Raw genomic sequence first — 24,752 nt, forward strand, 5'->3', positions numbered from 1 at the left:
TGCGGTATCACCATGGAACGCACCAGGTCGCTGCAAGCTGCACAGGTAACCGGTTAGGCGAATGCGCTGAACGGAACCGGAAGTCACTTGGCGGCCCTTTCCGCTTGCGTGCTTGACGGTGGAGGAGGTGACGTTGGAACCGGGAGCTGAATGACGCGGGCGCGACGGGCACATGAAGACAGAAGGAAGGGCACGCTGGGTAGAGAACAGTGAGAGCCGAGTCCCTGGGGCTGGGACACGGGCGGCGTGTTTATGGAACCGAAAGGAACCAACGTGACTTGCGTTCAGTGGGTGTGTGTTTTCCAGGGCTTCCTCACAAATCACCACAAACTAAGTAGCTTAAAATAACAGGAATTTACCGCCTCACAGTCTGGGGGCCAGAGGTGTAAGATCAAGCTGGCAGCAGGCTGCACGTCCTCTGAAGACCCCAGGGAGGGTCCATGTGGGCCCCTTTCCGGCTTCCTGTGGTCGCTGGAAACCCCGGAGCTCCGGGCTGGCGAGCCCAGCGCTGACGGCTCCGACGTCTCAGCCTTCCCTGGCTCTTCCCTCTGCCTTAAGAGGGGAAGCTGGCCTCTTCTCCAGCAACCGCCGTCCCCTGCTCTGGGAAGACTGAAACAGGCCTCTGTTAACGGGTCCAGGATGCCTCTCCACCACTCAGAGAGCAGCAGCAAGGTTAAACGCCAGGGACTCTCCTTAGTGTCTTTTCTCTACTCTGGAATCAATGTGTCCTGTAATATAAAGAAGAATCCCCCTGCAATGCGGAGACCCCAGTTTCATCCCTAGGTCGGGAGGTCCCCTGGAGAAGAGATAGGCTACCCATTCCAGGCTTCTTGGGCTTCCCTGGTGGCTCAGACAGTAAAGAATCTGCCTGCAATGTGGGAGACCTGGGTTCAATCCCTGGGGTGGGAAGATCCCCTGGAGGAGGGCATGGCAACCCACTCCAGCATTCTTGCCTGGAGAGTGCCCATGGACAGAGGAGCAGGGTGGGTTACAGTCCATGGGGTTGCAAAGAGTTGGACACAACAGAGTGACTTTCTTTCTATGGATAAAATTAGCTTTGTTGTATCCTAAAATGCCTTGACTTATTTATTTTGCAGTTTACAACAGTAAAATCTGTTTGTTTTGGGTGGACAGACTTGCAAATTTTGACACATGTGTAGAGTCGTATAACCACTTCCACTGCCAAGACCCAGAGCAATCCATCAGCCCCCCAAATCCTGTCATGCTACCCGCTTTGAACATGTAACCTTTTAAAGTAAATTATTTGTTTTTCTTTATTCTTAGGCACTTGATCCATATTAATGATGAATGTATCTTGAGCATTTATTTTGCACTTTAGAAAGATGGATCTGTGGCTCTCTGTAATACCAGTGTAAGAAATCCTTTCTACTCTGGGCCCACTAGATCTCCAACAGCGCCTTGTAATTGCCACAGATGTTTTCTGCGTCCAGCAGGGTTTAGTTTGCTCTTTGATTTCACTCCTTGCTTTTATGCACAGGAGCTCAGCTTTCTTTATGTTTCTTCCACTCCTGCTCATAAAATAGTTATGGGTCTCCCTGCCCTTTGTTCTGCTCTTTAAATGTGTTCAAGCGACTCTTAAAACACTGTGTCCAGATTGAGATGCACTTGACATGATACACCCTGACCTAGCTGGGACGCACTGTCTTCTTCCCCAGAGTCTGTCTAAGATCGCAGTAGCATTTTTCCTTTTCTCAGCAGTAATCCACTGTTTACTTCCAATGAGTATCTGGTCAATGATACAATTAAAAAATTAAAATGATACAATTAAAAAAAAAGAAATTAACACAGGGCTGCTTGCTAGCTCTTTCAGTCCTTATGCTGTATACCTGGCATGGGGACTTTTGCGTCCAAGTAAAGAATTTTGTGTTTGATCTTTTTAATGTTTTCAGTGTAAAATTTGGCCAGAGTTCCAGCTTGTGAGCATGGGTCTGCATTATGTATGTGTTCCTCTTCCTCAGTTTTCCAAGAAGGATGGAAGGGAGCCAGGCATTTCTTGCTCCCTGCCTTGTCACACCTCTCTTTAATCCCAACGCCCTTCCTCTCTTAGTTGGTCCTGTCTCTTCACAGGTGAAAGATACAGCAGCTGGTCTCACCCAAAAATGGAATGAGAAAGGAGGCAAAGAGGCTAGTGAAAAACAACAAACAACCTGGCTTATCATTGGGCTATTACCTTATTATGATGTATTAGGCAAGATATAGAAGTAGCCTCTAAAGAATAAACGAAATGATCTATTAGTAATAGATCAGTACATAATGAGTTCTCCGTGTAAAAATGGGGAGGAATAGATTGGATTAAACAATAGGAATTATCTTACTCTACTGATACTATGTATAAAATAGGTAATTAATGGGAACCTGCTGTACAGCACAGGGAACTCTGCTCTGTGGTGACCTAAATGGAAGGAAATCCAAAAAAGAGGGGAGAGATATAAACATGGGCTTCCCTGGTGGTTGAGACCGTAAAGAATTCACCCGCCATGTGGGAGACCTGGGTTCGATCCCTGGGTTGGGAAGATCCCCCGGAGGAGGGAAAGGCTACCCACTCCAGTATTCTTGCTGGAGAACCCCATGGACAGAGGAGCCTAGTGAGTACAGTCCATGGAGTTGCAAAGAGTCGAACACGACTGAGCAACTAAGCACAGCACACGTGTATACATACAGCTGACTGGTTTGGCTGTGCAACAGAAACTAGCACAACATTGCAAAGCAACCATTCTCCAATAAAAATTAATAACAACCTTTATTTTCCAAAGAAAAAATTACACAAATTCTGCTTGTCTCCCTTACATGTGTATTTTAGTAAGAATGCAGAAAACATTTTATAGGACTTATTTTTAGGGTATTCTGTAAGCATCTGAATGCAGAGTTCCAAAGAAGAGCAAGGAGAGATAAGAAAGCCTTCCTCAGCAATCAGTGCAAAGAAATAGAGCAAAACAACAGGAAAGACTAGAGATCTCTTCAAGAAAATTAGAGATACCAAGGGGACATTTCATGCAAAGATGGGCTTGATAAAGGACAGAAATGGTATGGACCTAACAGAAGCAGAAGATATTAAGAAGAGGTGGCAAGAATACACAGAAGAACTGTACAAAAAAGATCTTCACGACCTAGATAATCATGATGATATGATCACTCACCTAGAGCCAGACATCCTGGAATGTGAAGTCAAGTGGGCCTTAGAAAGCATCACTATGAACAAAGCTAGTGGAGGTGATGGAATTCCAGTTGAGCTCTTTCAAATCCTGAAAGATGATGCCGTGAAAGTGCTGCACTCAATATGCCAGCAAATTTGGAAAATTCAGCAGTGGCCACAGGCCTGGAAAAGGTCAGTTTTCATTCCAATCCCAAAGAAAGGCAATGCCAAAGAATGCTCAAACTACCGCACAATTGCACTCATCTCACACACTAGTAAAGTAATGCTCAAAAGTCTCCAAGCCAGGCTCCAGCAGTATGTGAACCGTGAACTTCCAGATGTTCAAGCTGGTTTTACAAAGGGCAGAGGAACCAGAGATCAAATAGCCAACATCCGCTGGATCATGGAAAAAGCAAGAGAGTTCCAGAGAAACATCTGTTTCTGCTTTATTGACTATGTCAAAGCCTTTGACTGTGTGGATCACAATAAACTGTGGAAAATTCTGAAAGAGATGGGAATACCAGACCACCTGACCTACCTGTTGAGAAACCTGCATGCAGGTCAGGAAGCAACAGGTAGAACTGGACATGGAACAACAGACTGGTTCCAAATAGGAAAAGGAGTACGTCAAGGCTGTGTATTGTCATCCTGCTTATTTAACTTCTATGCAGAATACATCATGAGAAATGCTGGGCTGGAAGAAGCACAAACTAGAATCAAGTTTGCCAGGAGAAATATCAATAACCTTAGACATGCAGATGACACCACCCTTATGGCAGAAAGTGAAGAGGAACTAAAAAGCCTCTTGATGAAAGTCAAAGTGGAGAGTGAAAAAGTTGGCTTAAAGCCTCCACATTCAGAAAACTAAGATCATGGCATCTGGTCCCATCACTTCATGGGAAATAGATGGGGAAACAGTGGAAACAGTGTCAGACTTTACTTTTTTGGACTCCAAAATCACTGCAGATGGTGATTGCAGCCATGAAATTAAAAGACGCTTACTCCTTGGAAGGAAAGTTATGACCAACCTAGATAGCATATTCAAAAGCAGAGACATTACTTTGCCAACAAAGGTCCATCTGGTCAAGGCTATGGTTTTTCCAGTAGTCATGTTTGGATGTAAGAGTTGGACTGTGAAGAAAGCTGAGCACCAAAGAATTGATGCTTTTGAACTGTGGTGTTGGAGAAGACTCTTGAGAGTCCCTTGGACTACAAGGAGATCCAGCCAGTCCATTCTAAAGGAGATCAGCCCTGGGATTTCTTTGGAAGGATTGATGCTAAAGCTGAAACTCCAGTACTTTGGCCACCTCATGTGAAGAGTTGACTCATTGGAAAAGACTCAGATGCTGGGAGGGATTGGGGGCAGGAGGAGAAGGGGACGATAGAGGATGAGATGGCTGGATGGCATCACTGACTTGATGGACGTGAGTCTGAGTGAACTCCGGGAGTTTGGTGATGGACAGGGAGGCCTGGTGTGCTGCGATTCATGGGGTCACAGAGAGTCAGAAACAGACTGAGTGACTGAACTGAACTGATTCCTATCTATCATCTATTTAATTTTTTTGTAAAACACAACATGAGGTTGATCCTCTTGACAAGTTAAAAAATCCCCAATACAGTACTGTTAACCACGGGCATAATATTGTACTGCAGAACTTACTCATCTTGCATAACTGAAGGTATACGATCCCTTTGATTTAAACATTTTTGATAACAGTGTGTGGTTAGAACCGTTGCTTTTATACCAAACATATTATTTCCTCTAGTTTCAGAATAAGGTATGTTTATTAAACACCAAAGGCATTTTATTTCCTATGAAATTATTCTGAATATATAAAATAGGAAAATAAGATACGCACACATGTGCTACTACCCAGATCTTACAAATAACATTATTGTTACACTTGCCTCAGATCTTAGAAACAGAAAACAAAACGTTTCACAGGTTGAGTCAAAGCTGTCTCTGTGTCCCTGTGGGCCTCCTTCAGATTCACTCACCCGCCCCCTCCTGCCCCCCGCTGTAGTAACTAGCTGTCATTATTACCGTAATGACTCATATAGCCCTGTTCATTCATCTTGGCTGCCGTATCACATTTCATTTATGAATATTCCAAATTTAAATGTTTCCCTCTTGGTGATTTTGGAAAAAAATTTGATACTAAGAAGCTGCTGCTGTGAACACGTATATATATCCTTTAGGTTCCAGGTGGTCCAGGGTCTGCTCTTCGAAGAGCTTGTAAAAATTTCTGCTGTCACCAGCAGCTTATTTACCTGTGTACTCTACACCTTTGCACACTCTTGGTACTGTCAGTCTTTACATTTTGGTCGATGTTATGAATGCAAAGCCAGAGATCATTGTTGTTTTCCATCTTTTCACTCTTTTTTCTTTTTCTTTTTTTTCAAAACAACTTTATATTGAAGTGTAATTGATTTATGATGTGTTAATTTCAGGTGTACAGCAAAGTGATTAAGTTATACTATATGTATCTATTTTTTATCAGATTCTTTTTCATTATAGGTTTTATTACAAGATATTGAATACAGTTCCCTGTGCCATACAGAAGGTCCTTATTGTTCTTCTATTTTATATATAGAACTTTTCACTTTCTTAATATCAGTTTTATTGAGATAAAACTTACGTACTATACAAATAACTCTTTTAAAAGCATACACTTCAGTAGTTTTCCTTATTTTCACTTTTTAATAGTGTCTTTTTTCATACAGAGTTGTCAGGGATTGATGTAAACTCATTGAGCTTCACCCCCCCCCTTTGCTGTTTATGCTTTTTGTATCTTAATGCAAGATTTCCTTCCTGAACACAATTCGAAAAGGTTATTCTCCTACATTTTCTTCTGGAATTTAAAATATTTTGCTTATCACATTTAGGTTTTTAGTTGCCCTAAAATAGACTTTTATGTATGTTATGAACTAAGGGATTTACACTTTTTTAAAAAAAATTACAGATAAACAATTGATCTGAAAGTATTTGAATGGTTCATTCTTTCCCAATGATTTGCAATGTTAGTTCAGTGATATTCTGTGTTTCTATATTTACTTTATAAAGTGTTTTATCTGCCTTTTTGTCTTTACTGTGTCAAATCTCAAAGTCTTAATCATGAGACTTTATGATGGTATTTCTGAGAGCAAGGACATCCCCTATCTTTCTAGTAAAAATGTTTGATTTCTTGGCCCTTTGCTCTTCCAAATAAAGTTTAACACTGGCTTGCCAAGTTCCATACAAAGCTTTAATAAAATTTATAATGAAGTTTATTGAGTTTCTAGATTAATCTAGAGAGAATCGCCGTGTTTATTACAGTGGGTATTCCCAACCATGGTTTATCTATTTGGCAGCTTCCTTAGTTTCTGTCCCTGCTTCCAACCTGAGATGAACGTGCAAATAAGGCCATTTGTCTTTTAGTTCTTTCCCTTTTCCTTTCTTTGTTTCTTTTTTTTTTTTCTATTAGCCATTTGTTTTATTTGCTTAAAATACAGTTCTGTCTTTTCTTATTTTTACTACATTATTACAGAAATGCCAGTTTAAGTACTTGAGTCCATTGGTCTTTTATGATTTTCTTTGGGGCTTAAAATCTAATAAAAGTTATAATTTCACTATAGTATGATAAATACAATATTCAGAATAATCTTCCAAAGAATGTTTAAATTTAAATCTTGATCATTGTTACATTTCTAGAAAGTCAGTTATAATAACCTGAAGGTAATTTTCTGGGAGAGCCATTTAAAAATAGCATTAAACTGGGTAAAAATATTTCACAAAGAGAAGTGCCTTACATATTGTACAATGAAAGCTAGACATGTGCACAAGTGAAAATCTTTTGTGCCTTAGTTTTAAAGCACCCTAGAACCCAGACGATTGATAACAGCCAGGGAATTAAGACAAAATTAATATATTCATTCTTAAATTCCATTATAGAGTGACAAAAGAGCAGATGGAGAGGTTTTTGGCTTTATTTTGTTTTACCAAGTGAAATTTGCTCGGTGGATTATAGGATTCTACAAGAGTTCTGATGACCATATGGTTGTTGTTATTGTTCAGTCCCTAAGTTGTGTCTGACTCTTTGCGACCCCATGGACTGCAGCATGCCAGGGTTCCCTGTCCTTCACTATCTCCCTGAATTTGCTCAAACTCATGTCCATCGAGTGAGTGATGCCATCTCATCCCCTGTTGCCCCCTTCTCCTCCTGCCTTCAATCTTTCCCAGCATCAGGGTCTTTTCCAATGAGTCAGCTCTTTGCATCAGATGGCTGAAGTATTGGAGCTTCAGCTTCAGCATCAGTCCTTCCAAGGAATATTCAGGGTTGATTTAATTTAGGATGGACTGGTTTGATCTCCATGATGGCCAACAGGCTCTCAAGAGTCTTCTCCAACACCATGGTTCGAAAGCATCAGTTCGGCACTCAGCCTTCTTTATGGTCCAACCCTCACATCCATACATGACTACTGGAAAAACCATAACTTTGACTAGATGGACCTTTGTCGGCAAAGTAATGTCTCTGTTTTCTAATATACTGTCTAGGTTGGTCATAGCTATTCTTCCAAGGAGCAAGCGTCTTTTAATTTCGTGGCTGCAGTCACCATCTGCAGTGATTTTGGAGCCCAAGAAAATGAAATATGACGCTGTTTGCCCATTTCCCCCATCTGTTTGCCATGAAGTGATGCGACTGGATGCCATGATCTTGGTTGTTTATCCAGGGTCTCGTGCAGGCCAGTGTCAGCGGCAGTGTGAAAGCTCACACAGACCTGCCCGGGCCAGGTGACCTCGGCTTCTCTTTTCAAACAAAGCTACACTTAAGCACGACTTACATTGACCTAATGTGAGTGACTAGTGGGATTAACCTTCCAAATGTGTGTTTGCAATTATTAACTGGAACTGTCATCAAAAATCAGTTTCTGATTTGTGGTTTATTCCTGGGAAATATTTTAAGCCGAGTAGATTTTTTTTTTTTTTTCATGTCTTGGAAGCCCCCACCGGGAAATGCCAACCCATGCCAGTATTCTTGCCTGGAGAATCTCATGGGCAGAGGAGACTGGCGGGCTACAGTCCATGGGGTCACACAGAGTCAGACACACTCACAGCCCTCCAGTGCATCTCTGGAGGATAACTTGTGGAAGAAGGCATTCCTTCACTCATCTCTCCTCTACTCAGGAGCTCTACGCTGAACGGAGCTACAGAGCGGGGAGAGACCCTCTGCAGGCATGTCTCATACTGCAGGTCCCAAACAAGCCATGTGGGGTTCGGGGACTGGTGAGGTGTGTGACAGAGAGGAGTCGAGGCTGGAAGGGATTCTTAGGTGGAGACAAACCTGAAGGACAAGGTTAGACGCAGAAACTCAGGACACGACACTTGAACAGAGAGCCGGAAGCACAATGTCCAAGTGCTGGAGGGAAACCGGTCTTCATCTCAGTTCACCGGGCGAGTGAGAGATGCTGAAAGCCTGTGCCCTTAAGACAACGGTGTTCTTTCTTTCCAGTTATTTTTTGAGATTAATGGCGTATTCTTTTTTAAAAAATCACTCAATTAATGCATTTAGCTTTGTTGTCAGGTGTTAGCTGTGGCCTGCGGGATCTTTCATTGTGGTGACAGGCTCGGGGGGTGCAGGCTCCGGCGTAGCTGCTCCACAGGATGTGGGATCTTAGGTCTCTGACCAGGGGTGGAACCTGTGTCCCCTGCTTTGCAAAGTGGAGTTTTAACCACTGGACCTCAGGGAAGTCCCAGAAAGAGGCAAATTCTTGTCTTGGGCTTAGAACAGTATCTCATACATATATATGCTTGACAAATGCTGATTTAATGAATTTATCAAAGTTCATAAAGATTCCCATTTCCATTATGTAACATGCAAGTTAAAACTGTCATGCCCTCAGATTTTGCTTGGTTTTATTGTTCCTGAAAGAATAATAAATAATAGAGTAAGAGGATAACCTACTTCTGTTTTAAAAGCCAAAGTCAGTAAAGATGTTTTAATACTTTGAAAGTATAGTCTCTTTTTCCCATCTTCATCAGCAAAAGGCATTTTGATTCTCTGCTGGTAAAAATAAAATTTATGAAAGTGCCTCCTCATCTTTATGAGGACTAATTCCAACCTTCCAAACAGTTTTTAATCTTTTAACTTACAAAGTCACAACTATTTGGATGCTCTTCCTTTTATTTTAACCAGTTGTACGCACACTTACACTTGCTCATGATTGTCAACGCATCACATAAAGAAATTCCTAATCATACCTTTTAAGTGAAAGTGAAAGTGAAGTCGCTCAGTCGTGTCCGACTCTTTGTGACCCCATGGACTGTAGCCCACCAGGCTCCTCCATCCATGGGATTTTCCAGGCAAGAGTACTGGAGTGGGGTGCCATTGCCTTCTCCAGGGGATCTTCCCAACCCAGGGACTGAACCCGGGTCTCCTGCATTGCAGGCAGACACTTTACCATATCATTTTCTGCTATAATGATTTTAAATACATTTCTTCTAAAAGGAGAGTGAAAAAGGCTCTTTTATTTTTTTTTCCCAGAATGAAGTCATACTTGTACAGTTTGACATAGCGCATGCCATGACACACTTGAAGATAAACTCTTTGCATTTGGACACAGAAAACTCACATTTTATAAAAATAGTTTTTTGGGTTTCCACTCTGCTTTTGTTATGATGACTCATTTTGTCCTTTATTCTGGGAAGTCTTAATGAAAATGTTTGAGTAAAGAAGAAGTGAAAGGTACATGCCCTTTAGGATCCAGAACGGTGAAAAAGCTTTTTATAGCCGATGTTCATTGCATATTTATATGTGTGAAATCCAAATACAGCAACTTTCCCTTTTGTCAGTGATAAAAGTCACTCTGATTGCTGAAAGCAGGAAGAAAGTCTAATTTTCTGTGGGCGCTGACCTTTTCTTCTCTTCTCTTTTTCTCCCTGTCAGCCTCTTCTGGTGGAAATTTTGGCACAGTATAATAAAAAATAGAAAGATTCGAGAGGTAGCCGTGACCTTAAGTGTGCTGGCTGAGGTTGCCCTGATATAATGCAAACAAGTGCGCTCTTGGTCACTGGTGAGCTAATGTTAGCGCTGAACTGTCGAAGCATGCAGTCTTTCTTCTTGGGCGTTATGCGCGTCCCAGTGGAGAGGGTCAGTTTAGAGCCCTTTCGTGCATAACTGCTTCGCGTCATCCACAGTGCTGAATGATCTCCCTTGTTCTTGGTAAAGTTTTTACATTTTCTAGGACTCTTTGACCTATCCAGGTTTTCAGCAAACAATTCCTCAGTAGTCAGAAAACCCAATTCCTCAAATTTAGCACAGAGAAGAGATTAAGTGAAGAAAAATTCCACAGCTGGTATAAGGTAGGGAGCTCAGCGGGCTGCTCTGTGATGACTAGAGGTGTGGGTGGGCAGGGGTGGGAGGGGGCTCAGGAGGGCGGGGTTATGTGCACGCTCAGCGGGCTCATGCTGCTGTGCAGTAGAAACCAACGCTGTAGAGCAATTATCCTCCAATCAACAATACATTTGAAAGAAAGATTAAAAGAATGTCACAGCTAATAGTGGGAGAATGGGACTCACTCCAGTCTCATTTTAAAATAAATCAGCTCCGTATTCTGATATAGTTTATGTCCGATAAAATGTGCCCATTAAAAACGCACACTTCAATTATTTTTGAAAACTTTATATACCCCTGTGGACTACCACCAAAATCAAGACCACTTCCACCAGGTACAATTGTTCCTGTGTTCTAATCCGGCTCCCTCTCCCCTTGCTCCTCAGTTCAGTTCAGTCGCTCAGTCGTGTCCGACTCTTCGCGACCCCATGAATCGTAGCACGCCAGGCCTCCCTGTCCATCACCAACTCCTGGAGTTCACTCAGACTCACGTCCATCGAGTCAGTGATGTCATCCAGCCATCTCATCCTCTGTCGTCCCCTTCTCCTCCTGCCCCCAATCCCTCCCAGCATCAGAGTCTTTTCCAATGAGTCAACTCTTCACATGAGGTGGCCAAAGTACTGGAGTTTCAGCTTTAGCGTCATTCCTTCCAAAGAAATCCCAGGGCTGATCTCCTTCAGAATGGACTGGTTGGATCTCCTTGCAGTCTAAGGGACTCAAGAGTCTTCTCCAACACCACAGTTCAAAAGCATCAATTCTTCGGCGCTCAGCCTTCTTCACAGTCCAACTCTCACATCCATACATGACCACAGGAAAAACCATAGCCTTGACTATATGGACCTTTGTTGGCAAAGTAATGTCTCTGCTTTTGAATATGCTATCTAGGTTGGTCATAACTTTCCTTCCAAGGAGTAAGCATCTTTTAATTTCATGGCTGCAGTCACCATCTGCAGTGATTTTGGAGCCCCAAAAAATAAAGTCAGCCACTGTTTCCACTGTTTCCCCATCTATTTCCCATGAAGTGATGGGACCGGATGCCATGATCTTGATTTTCTGAATGTTGAGCTTTAAGCCAACTTTTTCATTCTCCACTTTCACTTTCATCAAGAGGCTTTTTAGTTCTTCACTTTCTGCCATAAGGGTGGTGTCAACTGCATGTCTGAGGTTGTTGAGATTTCTCCCAGCAATCTTGATTCCAGCTTGTGTTTCTTCCAGTCCAGCATTTATTTAACTTATACTCCGCATATAAGTTAAATAAACAGGGTGACAATATACAGCCTTGATGTACTCCTTTTCCTATTTGGAACCAGTCTGTTGTTCCATGTCCAGTTCTAACTGTTGCTTCCTGACCTGCATACAAGTTTCTCAACAGGCAGGTCAGGTGGTCTGGTATTCCCATCTCTTTCAGAATTTTCCACAGTTTATTATGATCCACACAGTCAAAGGCTTTGGCATAGTCAATAAAGCAGAAATAGATGTTTCTCTGGAACTCTCTTGCTTTTTCTATGATCCAGCAAATGGTGGCAATTTGATCTCTGGTTCCTCTGCCCTTTCTACAACCAGCTTGAACATCTGGAAGTTCATGGTTCACGTACTGCTGGAGCCTGGCTTGGAGACTTTTGAGCATTACTTTACTAGCATGTGAGATCAGTGCAATTGTGTGGTAGTTTGAGCATTCTTTGGCATTGCCTTTCTTTGGGATTGGAATGAAAACTGACCTTTTCCAGTCCTGTGGCCACTGCTGAGTTTTCCAAATTTGCTGGCATATTGAGTGCAGCACTTTCACGGCATCATCTTTCAGGATTTGAAAGAGCTCAACTGGAATTCCATCACCTCCACTAGCTTTGTTCATAGTGATGCTTTCTAAGGCCCACTTGACTTCACATTCCAGGATGTCTGGCTCTAAGTCAGTGATCATATCATCGTGATTATCTGGGTCGTGAAGATCTTTTTTGTACAGTTCTTCTGTGTATTCTTGCCACCTCTTCTCAATATCTTCTGCTTCTGTTAGGTCCATACCATTTCTGTCCTTTATCGAGCCCATCTTTGCATGAAATGTCCCCTTGGTATCTCTAATTTTCTTGAAGAGATCTCTAGTCTTTCCCATTCTGTTGTTTTCCTCTATGTCTTTGCATTGATCGCTGAGGAAGGCTTGCTTATCTCTTCTTGTTATTCTTTGGAACGCTGCATTCAGATGCTTATATCTTTCCTTTTCTCCTTTGCTTTTCACTTCTCTTCTTTTCATAGCTATTTGTAAGGCCTCCTCAGACAGCCATTTTGCTTTTTTGCATTTCTTTTCCATGGGGATGGTCTTGATCCCTGTCTCCTGTACAATGTCATGAATCTCTGTCCATAGTTCATCAGGCACTCTATCTATCAGATCTAGGCCCTTAAATCTATTTCTCACTTCCACTGTATAATCATAAGGGATTTGATTTAGGTCATACCTGAATGGTCTAGTGGGTTTCCCTATTTTCTTCAATTTAAGTCTGAATTTGGTAATAAGGAGTTCATGGTCTGAGCCACAGTCAGCTCCCGGTCTTGTTTTTGTTGACTGTATAGAGCTTCTCCATCTTTGGCTGCAAAGAACATAATCAATCTGATTTTGGTGTTGACCATCTGGTGATGTCCATGTGTAGAGTCTTCTTTTGTGTTGTTGGAAGAGGGTGTTTGCTATGACCGGTGCATTTTCTTGGCAAAACTCTATTAGTTTTTGCCCTGCTTCATTCTGTTTTCCAAGGCCAAATTTGCCTGTTACTCCAGGTGTTTCTTGACTTCCTACTTTTGCATTCCAGTCCCCTATAATGAGAAGGACATCTTTTTTGAGTGTTAGTTCTAAAAGGTCTTGTAGGTCTTCATAGAACCGTTCAGCTTGTTCAGCGTTACTGGTTGGGGCATAGACTTGGATTACTGTGATATTGAATGGTTTGCCTTGGAAACGAACAGGGATCATTCTGTCGTTTTTGAGATTGCATCCAAGTACTGCATTTTGGACTCTTTTGTTGATCATGATGGCCACTCCATTTCTTCTGAGGGATTCCTGCCCACAGTAGTAGATATAATGGTCATCTGAGTTAAATTCACCCATTCCAGTCCATTTCAGTTCGCTGATTCCTAGACTGTCGACATTCATTCTTGCCATCTCTTGTTTGACCACTTTCAATTTGCCTTGATTCATGGACCTGACATTCCAGGTTCCTATGCAATATTGCTCTTTACAGCATCAGACCTTGCTTCTATCACCAGTTACATCCACAGCTGGGTATTGTTTTTGCTTTGGCTCCATCCCTTCATTCTTTCTGGAGTTATTTCTCCACTGATCTCCAGTAGCATCTTGGGCCCCTACTGACCTGGGGAGTTCCTCTTTCAGTATCCTATCATTTTGCCTTTTCATACTGTTCATGGGGTTCTCAAGGCAAGAATACTGAAGTGGTTTGCCATTCCCTTCTCCAGTGGACCATTCTGTCAGATCTCTCCATCATGACCCGCCCATCTTGGGTTGCCCCATGGGCATGGCTTAGTTTCATTGAGTTAGACAAGGCTTTGGTCCTAGTGTGATTAGATTGACTATTTTTCTGTGAGTATGGTTTCGGTGTGTCTGCCCTCTTGCAACACCTACCATCTTACTTGGGTTTCTCTTACCTTGGCTGCTCCTTACCTTGGACGAGGATCTCCTCACTGCCGCCCTTCCTGACCTTCAACGTGGGATAGCTCCTCTAGGCCCTCCTGCACCTGCGCAGCCACTGCTCCTTGGATGTGGGGTTGGTCCTCCCAGCCACCGCCCCTGGCCTCGGGCGTGGGGTTAGTCCTCCCGGCCGCCGCCCCTGGCCTCGGGGGTAGGGTAGCTCCTCCCGGCCGCCGCCCCTGGTCTCCGACTTGGGTAGCTCTTCTCCACTGTTTCTGCGCCATCGCAGCCTGGCACTCTCGGCCGCTGCCCCTGGCCTCAGACGTGGGGTAACTCCTCTTGGCCGCCGCCCTTTGGGCATGGGGTCCTCCCGGCTTCTGCCCCTGACCTCGGACGTGGGGTAGCTCCTAGTCCTGAACAATAACTCATCTTCTTTCTGTTTCTATACATTGTTGCTGCTGCTGCTAAGTCACTTCAGTCATGTCCAACTCTGTGCGACCCCATAGACAGCAGCCCACCAGGCTCCCCCGTCCTGGGATTCTCCAGGCAAGAACACTGGAGTGGGTTGCCATTTCCTTCTCCAATGCATGAAAGTGAAAAGTGAAAGCGAAGTCGCTCAGTCATGCCCGACTCTTAGCGACTGCATGGACTGCAGCCCACCAGGCTCCCCAGTCCCTGGGATTCTCCAGGCAAGAGCACTGGAGTGGGCGCCATTGGTCTATAGATTAGATCTGTCTTTTTTAGAGTTTCATTGAAATGGAGTCATACCGTATGAGAGTCGTCTTGTTTGCCTTCCTTTTCTTTGCTACTTGCAGGTCACTCTCATCACCGACGTTGGGGACCGGGAGAGATGCGGTCTTTGGCTTCTCCATACGCATCCCATCAGGGCTTCCCGGTGGCTTAGCATCCGCCTGCCATGCAGGAGCCACAGGTTCGATCTCTGGAGGCAGGTTCGAGCCCTGGGTCAGGGAGATCCCCTGGAGGAGGGCATGGCAACCCACCCCAGTATTCTTGCCTGGAGAACCCCATGGACAGAGGAGCCTGGGGGGCTACAGTCCATAGGGTTGCAAAGAGTCGGACACGACGGAAGAGACGTAGCGTGCGCGCGCACACACACGCACACACACGCATACATCCCGCCTCTTTCTGCAGGCCCCAGTTTCTCCTTGCGCTTTTCCACTTACATCTATCTTTCCTTTCTGAGGGCCAGCCCCACTCACTCCAGGCCCTGGCACTAGAAGTAAATGCCATCCACAGACTGTTTAACCAGCTCCCACAATTCCATGAGGTCCAATTGCTATGATAAATCCCTTCTTATATACATCACTCCTACTGGCTCCGTTTCTCTGATTAAACTTTGACTGACAGGCCAGGTATGGTAGTGTTTCAGCTTTCAGCCGTTTGTAATGAATCTTCTTACCAAGCAAATTGTGTTTTTCTATCAAATATCAGTTGGAGTTAAAAAAAAAAAACATGGTCACACTTTAAACAGATATTGCTCAGATATTAGCGCCGGAGCGATTTCCGGCCCTGCTGTGAGGGCCGGTAAAGAGACCTCTAGAGTTGCCTTGCTTCTTTTCCTTCATCATTCTTTTCTTGTCTTCCTATTCCCCATCCCTGCCTTTGCCCTAGGTTTACATTTTAATTACCTAATTAAAACATTTATTGAGTGCCTACTGTATAAGTAGGGGCTTCCGTGGTGGCTCAGATGGTAAAGAATCTGCCTGCAAAACAGGAGACCCTGGGTTCGATCCCTGGGTCGAGAAGGGAATGGTGACCCACTCCAGTCTTCCTGTCTGGAGAATCCTACGGACAGAGGAGCCTGGCGGGCTAGAGTCCATGCGGTTGCAGAGAGTCAGACACGACTGAGCGGCTGACACTGTACTGTGTGAGTACTGTTTCGTGCCAGCGTATCAGACACTGTGCTAGAAGATACGCAGAGTGGAAACAGAATAGGGTCTGATGATGGTCCCCTTGGAGACCTGTGTGAAACCAAGGAGCACGCACAGGGGTCTGGAATTAGTTTCCTTCAGGTGTACAGAGGAAAAAGTATCTATAAAGAAATCTACAGTATGTTCTTGATGTCCAGTAAAAAAACAGGAGAAATTATTTCTTGGCAACGGAGCAAGTTACTTGCTCACTGCATCTTTCAGCACCTTGTCTCCTACGAGGCTGTGGTTTCTATGGCTCAGGCAAAGCCCCAGAACTTCGCACGCGAAACACGGTTTATCCCGGAACTTCTAGTCAAGCTAAACCACATGTTTATTTTTCTTTGACATTTCAAAGAATGCCTTCAGAGTTTCTTCTCATTACCACCAGGGAGTAAATCTATTAGAATAAATTTCTCATAATGCTAATTCATAGGAGATCTTGATTTATGTTACGCTAGATAACCAGCTTTAATTCTAAACTGTAAGAGTAAAAGTAGGTCTTTAGTTTTGATGGGTCAAATGACTCGGTTGCCAGCACCAGATTCGTGACCGTCTCCAATGCCGACCTTCTTTGGCTGAGTGACCTTAAGGGTTTTATTTTTTTCCTGCCCTGTGGCGCTTGTGGGATCTTGGCTTCCTCACCAGGGACTGAACCCCGGCCCCCAGCAGTAGAAGTGTGGCGTCCTAGCCCCTGGGCCACCGGAGAAGTCCCAAGAGTTTCATTCTCTATCCTGGAGCCATTCATTTTCTCATTTTGCCCAGGTCTTTCAAGTTTCTGTATTTCTTGTGTTTTGTAAATATTGAAATCAACCTATTTTCTTAGAAAACGTATATGGCTATTCAAAAGGAACAAAGCCCCACTCTAAACATAGTACTTTTACATTAGCAAATTCCTTTCCAGTCACTTTCACAGGAGTACCTGTTTCACAGATAGATTAAACAATAAATCACACACTGTTTAGCTGAAGAAACAAGCAGGGACAAGTTCCTATGACTGCCCAGTAGATGGCGCCAGATCCCACGTTACCAACCGGCCCCTTCGGAAACGGGGACGGGGTTGCATAAATCTGGCAGCATCTTATTTCTTTGAGGAGGAGCAAATCGTCTTCACATTTTTTTGTTCAACTGTCATATAGCCCAAAGCTTTATGCTTTAGAATTCCACACACTGAAGGGATTGTTATCTTTGAGGGCATTTTTTAAAGGTTTTAACACTTGTGGAAAGCCTATAAATAAAAGTACTCTTTAGAGGTACTTAAGCCTTCAAGGAAAAATGTGCACACTATAGAGTTCTGAAATACTTTTTGAATGATCACAGTACAACATCGCTTGTGACATGTGTATGGATGAGAATGATTTTTTTAAATTGAGGTATAGTTGATTTACAAGGCTGTTAGTTTGAAGTGTACAGCAAAGAGACTGATTCAGTTCATATTTTCAGTTTATTTTTCCTTATAAGTTATTATAGAACATTGAGTATAATTCTCTGTGAGGCTGATTTTTTTAGGTGTTTAAAGAAGTTTTCATCTTCTCACACTGTCCCCATGAGCTCTGAACCCACTGCTCGCTGTAGGCTGCGCTTCTGGGCCTTGTGCAGATGGAGCCACAGGACAGGACCTTGCTTCCGAGGTGGCGGTTTCTTTTTGTAGCAGTAACGCCAAGCGGGGAGTAAAGCAAATGTCACGCTTAGGCGACTGAATACAGCTGTTCTAGTAACTAACCCGAATTAACAGTTCAGCGCATCAGTGCGCATAATGCAACCGTATCAACACTTTCCAGTTTTTTACATAATTGAGCAGTGCTTGGGGTTTTTGTATGAATATTTTTGGAAAGTGCTGTTTTGAGCATCTTTAAAAATGTGTGACTTTATATTGTCAGCATCACTCTTTGCTTTATACATTAAGGATATATTAATATTTACATTGGGAGAAGTTAAAGTAACAAAAGTAATAAATTATTCTGCCTTCATATGTGGCCATTTGACTGACATTTGACTCTTGTAAGATCTATTGGAATATTTGCATTACAAGTAGCTGTTCTTTCCTTCTCTTTAGATAAGTAGCCATGTTGTAACCCTGTGTATTTAGTATTCCATAGGTGAGCCACCTCCACGGGGTTTATAGTTAGTTATTTGTTTCTTAGTATATATTCTCATCTAAATCATATGGAAATTCACTTTGATATATAGCTGAATTTTCCAGCAAAATAAACTTATTTTTTAACCAAATATGTAAACATAAAAAAAGCTATGTCATTTGAAACCTTCTTAGGTATTTCCTACTTTCAAAATATACTAAATATTTATAATATCTTCCTTTGATGAGATGCTCCACTTTATAATATTAGTCCTCTCTTCTTATTTGCTGCTTGCTTCTAAATTAACATTCCTACAGAGTGCCTGTGATTTATGGTTTTGTGTGTTTTATCATCTAGGTAATCTAACTACAAAAATTATTTAATAATCAGTATAGCATAGATACAGATATCAGAATGCGTGCTGGCTGAAAATACCTCCCTAACCATGCCATGGTCTACTAGCTGAATTTCAGCATCTTAATTTACTTCCTGTAAATAGTCTGACTCACCAAATGGCACTCTGAATATTAGTCTGAGTCCCAGATATTTGGTTTTGTCAGAAGAACTTGTGCGGCGGATAATGTAAGTATTCTGGTTCCCACCGAGAGGACGCATTTCCTCTTTGTTACGGATGAATGAAGTGGCATTTAGTCCACTGGGGTCGTGAGAGTTTTTCGACTGGTCTGGAAGACTGAGGGTCAGCTCCGTTACAGCAAACTCTCCAAGCTGTGAGGCCCTTCCAGAGAAACCAGCTTACCCTGTCCTTCTACATTTGACATCTCTCTCTCTCTCCTCTTTCTTTGGCCGAAGTATGTGGGATCTTAATCCCCGCCCCCTGTGTCGGAAGTGCGGAGTCTAAACCAGGAGCACCAGGAACGTCCTGTCACACCGCTCTCTTGCTTTGCTACTATCATCAGCAGAGATTGAGGAAATCTAAAGGATGCACTGGGAGAAATTCTCAACACTGACCACAGAAAGAAGTCAAGTGGGTTCTTTAGGATGAGATTCATTTCAAAATAGCTTAATGGATGCTTTTAACTCAGAATAGCAGGGTTGCTGGGCTTCCCTGGTGTCTCAGAAGGTGAAGAATCTGCCTGCAATGCAGGAGACCCAGGTTCAATCCCTGGGTCAGGAAGATCCCCTGGGGAAGGAAGGGCATGGCAACCCACTTCAGTATTCTTCCCTGGAGAATTCCATGGACAGAGGAGTCTGGCGGGCTACAATCCATGGAGTCGCAAGGAGTCGGACACGACCGAGCGACTAATGCACAGCAGGGCTGCTGATACCATTAACTCTGCAATTTGTGAATTTAAATCCTAGATTCCCCACTTACTAGACCCATGAACTTGCTGTCTCCATGTTAAATGGGGTTTACAAAACTCCTAATACATAGTGTTTTAGGAGGGATAAATGCACACAAAATTCTTAGTACAGTCCCTAGCACAGAGACACTGCTCAGTGAAAACTGGTATCTTAACTACTTTGGTTAGGGCATTAGCCCAGAGTGAATGCTCATGACTCCCTGTCATGGTTGGTTTACATCTTATATGCTCTCCTCACGATTTCCTCTCTCCATCCCCTTTTCCTGAACCTGCCTCTTCCTTCACAGGGGAAGGACTAGGTGTTATCCCTCTCAGCACCTTACCACCTTTAAGTTGACCTTCTACATCCTTTCCTTGAAAGCGTTATTTCTTGAAGCACAGTCCCTGACCAGGATCACCTGGAACCTTGCTAAACATGTAAATTCTGGGGCCTCACCACAGACCTGCTTCCCTGGTGGTTCAGTGGTAAAGAACCTGCCTTCTAAGGCAGGAGATGTGAGTTCGATCCCTGGGTGGGGAAGATCCCCTGGAAGAGGAAATGGCAACCCATTCCAGTATTCCTGCCTGGAGAATCCCATGAACATAGGAGCCTGGCGGGCCTATAGCTATATTCCTGGGGTCTCAAAGAGCTGGACACGACTTATCCACCGAGCACCCAAGTGCCACAGGCCTACTGGATCAGATTCCCTGAGCAGGGCCTGATCAACTATGATTTACTTGGTCCTCCTGCTGAATGCTAGTTTGATGATCAAGACTACGAACCTTGAGCCTCTCACATTCTAAATCCCCTTGACCTAAGTGTTCTCTCCCTGAAGGTTCTAGAGAAATGAAGTCATTTCCCCAGGATGTTTACTGTGAATCTAGGGGACTTTAAAGAGTGATTCATGGCTGAAGTGGCTTGACTCATCTCTGCACAGTGGAAACAAGCCTGGGGAAAGAGACTGCAGAATCCATGGGGAAGGGTTTTCCTGGTGAGCCCCTAGGGGCATGCTGTTAATATTTTCTGCTTTTTATCTCTTCTTTTGTTGATGCTTCCATGGCTTTTAAAAATTGATTTGTAATGGACAACAAATTGTAAGCTACTTAACGTGTACAGTGTGATGATTTGACACGCATTGTTTATGGACTCCAAAGAGTGAACATTGACGGGGATCTTCAGAATGAATCCAGGTGGAAGAAAGCAATTCTGGATGAGGGCCCTCTAAGGTGCCAGCTCCCCGGGGCTGTGTTGTATTTGTTTTACGAGAAGAATCCATTCTTATTGGATGGGGTCGGACACGACTGAGCAACCAGCACACACACACACACACACACACACACACACACACACACACACGCAAGACCGTGTTCTGAGTAGGCCTATTTCTACACCTTTAATGTGCCAATATTTAATTGCGATATTCCCTGAAGGGCTGCGGGAAAGTTTCTGCCAGTGACACACACCGGGGGTGGCTCTCTCACCTGTCATTTCCATCCACTTTCCTCTTATGATGGAGTATAGGAAGCTAAAATCCACTTTACGCTCGCTGGCAATTAGGGTGTATACAGGACCAGAGATCAAGCCCGGTCCTTGAGGGGTAAGCCGGAGTCTAGGGACCTCGAGGAAAGCCTTTGCTTTTGGATACAGATGACTCTCTTTTCTAATCTGGTTCCTCATCTTCTCCTGGGGAAATGGCCTTGCTTGGCGGAGCCTCCTAAGCAGCTTGAAACCATTAGGAAGAAGTCACTATCTTTCAGCTGCTGAAAAGAAACTAACAAGTGTCTGCCTCCTGATATCAGTATGAGAAAAAAATCATCACATGCTTAAACTGTTACTAGTTGGGTTTTCTGTCACTTGCAGCCCAACATGCCACTTCCTTATTCTCTGTTAATTTACAATGTTGTTTTAATCTCTGTTGTACAGCAAAGTGACTCCGTTATACACACACACATAAATATATATATATGTTCTTTTCCATTATAAAAACCCCTTCCTTATTCAGTGTCTCAATAGAATTAGGCTAAAAGAAAATTTTCATTAATAATTTAGAGTGGAGATAGCAATAAGACAAAGAGGGCAATCAAGGAGAAAGGACAAATGACCCTTGGAGACTGGATTTAGGAAGTTAAGGAATAAATTATCAGCAGGTTTCTATCTGGGGTAGAGCCCCATCTGCTTCTATTTGCTCTTTCTTTCTTTTTTTTTCCTAAGATTTTTTTATGTGGACCATTTTTAAAGTCTTGAATTTGTTACAATACTGCTTCTGTTTGCTTTGGTTTTTTGGCCGAGAGGCCTGCGGGATCTTAGCTGCCTGACCAGGGATCGATTGAATCCTCCCCCTCTGCCTCAGAAGGCGAAGTCCTGACCTTTGGGCCACCATTGCATCCTGTGCTCCTTCTATGGACAATAATTTTATACAAATGTGATCTCCTATACAGGTTCAAAGAAGGGACCCCAAATGGGTGTTAGAATATATTTGTTCTGCATGCACTGCTTCTCAATGGGGTTGCACTTGACATTTTAGACATGATGTTTTTTCATTTGGAGAAAGGATCATACACATTGTGGGATATTTATCATAACAAGCGTCTGCTCATTAAATGCCTGTAGTGCCCATCTGTTATTTTGACAAACAAAAATGTATCCTCCTATTTCCACTGCCATCTGGGAAGGTGGTCATGTGTTTGGTTGAGAAATACCTTCTTACTCGCCTCTGATGCTGTGCCCTGCACACCCCAGTATGTGGTTAAATGGCTCATATTCAGCGACATGCTGGTAAGCTAGCTCTCAAAAAAAAAAAAAAAGCCCTAAGTTGTATCCTTTGCCAATTTCTGTGCTGTAAATATTCCAAACACAGCAATTTTCATGTTATCTGAGGTTTAACCACTGGCTTGTAAAATTTCTGAGTATTTAATAATTGGCTCTTGAAAGGTGGTAGGGCTAGCTCCAGCACATCCCTGGGCACAGAAGTTCAGAGCTGGAAGCTGGATCCTCCAGCACCCCTTATTTTATGAAAGAAAGAACGCGGTAGAAGGTTTACAGTCAAGTGTGTATATTTTGCCGTGATCAGCCAGTCTTTGACCACACAATGCCCTGGTCAATTCCCCGGGGCGGCGGGGCGGCGGGGCGGCGGGGCCGGCGCGGGCGGGGGCGGGTAAAGTGTTATGCGCTTTGCCACTAAATGATTATGGGAGATGGAAAGTGTCTCTGTTCATAGATTTAGCTATACATTCATTTCTAGCACTTGGCCTTTGTCCTTGTGAGGATTCTCATAATATCTGCACGTTATTTAGGTTAAACACAGAAGCTTGCATTTATCTGATGCTTCCCATGATGCAAAGGGGCATCCCAGGTGGCTCAGTGGTAAAAAAAAATCCACCTGTAGATGCAGGAGACGTGGGTTCAGTCCCTGGGTCGGGAAGATCCCCTGCGGGAGGAAATGGCAACCCGCTCCAGTACTCTTCCCAGGGGGCGCGCTCTCCCCCATCCTCGCGTCTGCAGTAGGTAAACCTAAGTCTCTGGCTGGAAAGAGAAGCAGCTCCTCTTGGCGAGCTGCATTCCCCTGCGATGCGGGACATCTTCTCTTGGTCAGGACAGAGGCAGCACTTCTCTCAAGGTCTAAGGGCTGCATCTGAGACAGCCTTTTGGAGCTTGGGGCTCCTCTGTGAAACTCTCTAAAGAGGGAGTGGAAGTCTTCTATTTTATGAGACTAGTTACTTGCTGTAACTGTCCTTGATTTCAACTAGATGTACCCAGCTATCTATGACTTTCTCTGCTCTCCCTGCCTCTCACACTCACTAAATCAATACTTTCATGACTATATACAAAATTTTCAAGTTTAGACCTTAGGTCATACAGTGATTTAGACAGAAGCCTAGACACCATCTGTAGGATGTTCCCTTGCCTGTTGCAGCCTGACAGTAATTTTATGGGATGATATGCAGCTATGGTGTCAGAGCCAGGACTAGAACTCAAGCATCCCAATTTCCAGGTGTCAATGAACTAGACTAATGTCATACAGCGAGTAAATAGCAGACCCTGGACTCAAACCTCAATTGGCTTACTCACTATATACAGCTTCTTTTTTTTTTAGAGAAAGGGAGGTAGTTCCTCCCAACTTTCTTTAATCTCTTAAGTAGTTCCAATAATTCTGTGGAAATATACTAGGCTTGATGTGACCTTGGAAAAACCATACATAGCGTTGACTATATGGACTTTGTTGGCAAAGTAACGGCTCTGCTTTTTAATACGCTGTCTAGGTTTGTCATAGCTTTCCTTCCAAGGAGGAGGAGTCTTTTAATTTCATGGCTGTAGTCACTGGACACCATGATTTTGGAGACCAAGAAATAAAATCTATCCTTATTTTAATGTTGCACAAACTGACACCCTGAGAGACCCTGAGAGATTCAATAATGTGGAGAGGTGCCTCAGGCAGAGCTTGTCTGCAAAGTTGGGGGACTTTCTCTTCTGGACCACTGGTCAGGGGTACTATTAATATGTTCTAAACTCAGCCAGGAACCATCAATACCATCATAAACATTAATTAGAGCCACAGTAGAATATCAGGAAGTGGGTACTGGGAAATCTGTTCCCATCTCCAGTGAGGAGCTCCCCAAGCCACTGGTTCCATGGAAGTGGTATTATTCAAGGTGGGATGGTGCTGGGAGAGAGAGTGGCAGGGGGCAAGGGTTCCCAAACTTCAGCAGGATCACAGCTGCCTGGGTGCTTATTCAAACACGATTCCTGGGCTGTCCATGCAGGGATTCAGCTTCAGAAGGACGATGGAGGGACTGTGCATCTATATGTTTCATTAGCATTTGCAACATGAATATAAAGGGAAGGTGAGAAATGAAACAAGAATGAAGGGATTGAGGGTCAAGCATTGAAAAGGCACGCTTTGCTCGGCTTTGTGTTCTGAATTTAATGATTGTTGTTGCAGGGTGCTATGGACAGGCCAGGTTAGAAATATCTCTTTTGGAGCCCTTCTTGAACTGGAGGCTGAAAAATCCAAGACTGTTTTTAAATATAACATAGAGGAAAGGAAAGTAGCCTAAATACAGATATTGATTTAGATCAGAGGTGGGCAGAACACAGCCAACGTGAGATGGGTCTGGGACCTGGGACCCTTCGCTGCAAAGCTTGCACCTGGACACACCTCTCCTTCAGCTACAGGGTACGAAGCAACAACACGGAAGTAAACATAACTGTGCGGGTGCGGCTAGAGAAGCCCTGCACCGAGAGGTGCAGAGAAAACTCCTGCCGTTTCTGAAGAGCCGGGAGCAAAAAACTGCGTGT

The sequence above is a fragment of the Bubalus kerabau genome, chromosome 21, assembly GCF_029407905.1.
Source record: "Bubalus kerabau isolate K-KA32 ecotype Philippines breed swamp buffalo chromosome 21, PCC_UOA_SB_1v2, whole genome shotgun sequence".
In the NCBI taxonomy this organism is placed as follows: domain Eukaryota; kingdom Metazoa; phylum Chordata; class Mammalia; order Artiodactyla; family Bovidae; genus Bubalus; species Bubalus kerabau.